The sequence below is a fragment of the Myotis davidii genome, unplaced genomic scaffold, assembly GCF_000327345.1.
Source record: "Myotis davidii unplaced genomic scaffold, ASM32734v1 scaffold144, whole genome shotgun sequence".
Taxonomy (NCBI): Eukaryota; Metazoa; Chordata; class Mammalia; order Chiroptera; family Vespertilionidae; genus Myotis; species Myotis davidii.
This window is the reverse complement of record NW_006297066.1, coordinates 831,874-836,027: the sequence shown is the minus strand read 5'-3', so window position 1 is coordinate 836,027 and position 4,154 is coordinate 831,874.

Sequence of the window (4,154 nt, the reverse complement as noted above, 5' to 3'; positions counted from 1 at the left end):
CTGGGTTGTGAGCTCGATCCCCAGTGGGGGGCAAGTAAGAGGTGGCCAATTCATAATGTTTCTGTCTCATCGATGTTTCTATCTTTCTATCCCTCTCCCTTCCTTTTCTCTAAAAATTAATAAAAACATTAAAAAAAGCAAGATTGTGAAACCAAGACTACTCTATCCAGCAAACCTATCATTTAAAATTCAAGGCAAAATAAAGAAATTTGTAGATTTTTTTTAAAAAGGCTAAACAAGTATATTACCACAAAACCAACATTGCAAGAAATGTTAAAGGGACTGCTTTTAGAACAAGAAGGGAGAGAGGAAGAAGAACATAAGTATAGAGAAAAAATGGCAATAAATAAGTACTTATCAATAATACCATTAAATGTAAATGGATTAAATGCTCCAATCAAATATACAGAGTAGCTGAATGGATAAGAAAATGTGACCAAATATATTCTGTCTACAAAAGACCCACATCAGAACAAAAGACCCACACAAAATGAAGGTGCAAGGATGGAAATAATTTTTCCATGCAAATGGAAATTTAAATAAAAGGTAGGGTAGCGATACACATATCTCAAAAAATAGACTTCAAAATGAAGGTCAACACAACTGACAATAAAGGTCACTACATAATACTAAAGGGATAGATCCAAAAAGAGGATATAACCCTGGTAAACATATATGTACCCAATATAGGAGCATCTAAATATATTTTTTAAAAAAAAAACTCCTAGCATACTTTAAGGAAAAGATTAAAAATAATACAGTTATAGTAGGGGATTTTAACACCCCACTGATTTTATTGGACAGATCTTCCAGGCAAAAAATCAACAAGGAAACAATGATACTAAAGGACACACTAGATCAGATGGAATTAACTGACATTTACAGAACATTTTACACCAAGGTAGCAAAATATACATTCTTCTCAAGTGCACAGGGATCATTCTCAAATGAGAACACATGTTAGGACACAAAGAAAGTGTCTAAAAGTTCAAAAAGATTGAAATCATATCAAGTGTCTTCTCAGATCATAATGACATAAAAACAGAAATGAACTACAGTAAAAACACTCAAAAACATTCAAACACATGGAGGCTAAATACTATATTATTAAAAAATGAATGCATTACCAATGATCAAGGAAGAAATAAAAAAATCTTCCTGGAAACAAATGAATATGAATACACAACATCCCTCAATCTAGGGGACAATGCAAAAGCAGTCATGAGAGGAAAGTTTCTAGCACTACAGAGCTACCTAAAAGACAAGGAAAAATTTTAATGAACTATCTAACCCTACAATTTAAAGAATTAGAAAGAGAAAGTATTAGAACAAGAAAGAATCAGTCTAAGTAGAAGGAAGGAAATAATAAAGATCAGAACAGAAATAAATGATAGTGGGAATGCAGACTGCTGCAGCCACTGTGGAGAACAGTATGGAGTTTCCTCAAAAAACTAAAAATGGAACTCCCATTTGACCCAGTGATCCCACTTCTAGGAATATATCCCTAGAAACTAGAAACACCAATCAGGAAGTATATATGCATCCCTATGTACATAACAGCACAATTCACCATAGCTAAGATTTGGTTAACAGCCTAAGTGCCCATTAGCAGATGAGTGGATTAAAAAACTTTGGTACATCTACACAATGGAATACTATGCTGCTGTAAAAAAAAAAAAAAAGGAATTCTTACCATTTGCAACAGCATGGATGGACATGGAGAGCATTTTGCTACACTAAATAAGCCAGTTGGAGAAAGATAAATATCACATGATCTCACCCATTTATGGAATATAATGAACAACATAGACTGATGAACAAGAACAGATCTAGAGACAGAGAAGCATCAGTCAGACCATCAGACCTCAGAGGGAAGGTAGAGGAGGGTGGGGGTAAGGGAGAAAGATCAACCAACGGACTTGTATGCATCCATATAAGCCTAACCAATGGAACCAGACAACAGGAGGTGAGGGCTTGAGTGGGGGAGTGGAGAGGCAATGGGAGGATAAGGACACATATGTAATACCTTAATCAATAAAGAAATAAAAGAAATAAATGATAATAGAAACTTAAATAAATAAACAAACAAATAAATAAAACCAATAACTTGTTCTTTGAAAGATAAACAAGATTGATGAAACTTTAGCCAAACTCATCACAAAACAAAAGTAGAGGTTGACCCAGAGAAATAGAATCTGAAATAACAGAAGAGAAGTAACAACTGATCCCACAGAAATACAGACTTTTGTAAGAAACTACTATGAAAAACTACATGCCAACAAACTGGCCAATCACGAAGAATCAGAAAACTGAAATAGGCTAATAACTACTGTTGAAATTGAAGCAGTACTAAAAAGAAAAGAAACTCATAGAAAATAAAGGCCCTGGTTCAGATGGCTTCACAGGGAAATTTTACCAAACATTCAAGGACATAATACCTATCCTCCTCAAACTATTCCAAAAAATCCAAGAGAAGGAACACTTCCAAACTCTTTCTATGGGGCCAGCATTCTCTTTTTTCCAAAACCAAATAATGACACTACAAAGAGAGAGAATTATAGACCACTATCCCTGATGAACTTAGATGCTAAAATCCTAACAAAATATTAGCAAATCACATCCAGCAATATATTAAAAAGATCATACGCCATGGCCAAGTGGGATTTATTCCAGGGATGCAAGGTTGGTATAATATTTGCAAATCAATAAACATGATATATCACATAAACAAAATGAAAGATAAAAATCACATGATAATATCTATAGATGCAGCTAAAGCATTAAATAAAATCGAAAAACCATTTATGATAAAAACTCTCAGCAAATTGGGAATATGTGGATAATATCCCAATGTAATAAAAGCCATATATTACAAACCTATAGCCCTCATTATACTCAATGGGAAAAAACTAAAAGCATTTTCCTTAATATAAAGAAAAATAGTGATGTCTGCTTTCACCATTTTTATTCACAGCTATCAGATAACAGAAATAAATAAAAGGTATCCAAATTGGAGAAGAGGAGGTAAAACTGTCATTTTTCACAGATGACATACACAAAAAACCTGAAATACTCTACCAAAGAAACACAAGTTCTAACAAATGAATTCAGCAAAGTAATAGAATACACAATTAATATCCAGAAATTGGTGGCATTTTTATACATCAATAATAAGCTCTCAGAAAGAGAAACTAAGAAAACAATCCCATTTAGTATTGCAACAAAAAATAAGATACCTAGGAATAAACTTAATAACCAAGGAGAGAAAAGATCTGTACTCTGGAAACTATAGGATATTGAATAAAAAAATAGAAGAAGATATGAACAAGCAAAAGCATATACCATGTTCATGGATTGGAAGAATTAACAACATTAAAATGTCCATACTATCCAAAGCAATCTACAGACTCAATGTAATTCTGATTAAAATACTATTGGCATATTTCACAGATCTAGAATGAATAATCCAAAAATTTATATGGAACCACAAAGACTCCAAAGTGCCACAGCTATCTTGAGAAAGAAGAACAAAGTTAAAGGGCTCATAATACCTGATATAAAGCTATAACAAAAGGCCTTTTTATTCAAAACAGTCTGGTACTGGCATAAGAATGGGCATTTAGATCAATGGAACAAAACAGAGAGTCCAGCAATCAGCCCATGCCTTTCTGGATAATTAATATTTGAAGAAGAAGACAAAGGCATACAATGGTGTAAAACAGTCTCTGCCTTAAATGGTGTTGGGAAAATTGGAGAGGTATATGCAAAAAAACAAAACCAGACCACCAACTTACACCATATACAATAATAAATTCAAAATGAATAAAAGACTTCAATGTGAGTCATGAAACCATAAAAATCCTAGACCAAAATATCCTATCTAATAAAAGAGAAAAATGGTAATTAGTGTACGACCACTACCCTTCCCATTGGCTAATCAGGGCAATATGCAAACTTACTGCCAGCCAAGATGGCGGCCGGCAGCCAGGCAGCTTAAACTGAACATGAGGCTTGCTTGCTTCAGTGACAGAGGACTGCAACGTTCCCCACCTGCCTTGCAGGCCTCTGAGCCTGCAGTTTAAGAAACATAGTAACAAATATAGAAGCTAAACAAAACCCCAGAAACCAGCTTTCAGGGAGGGGGGGTCTCAGAG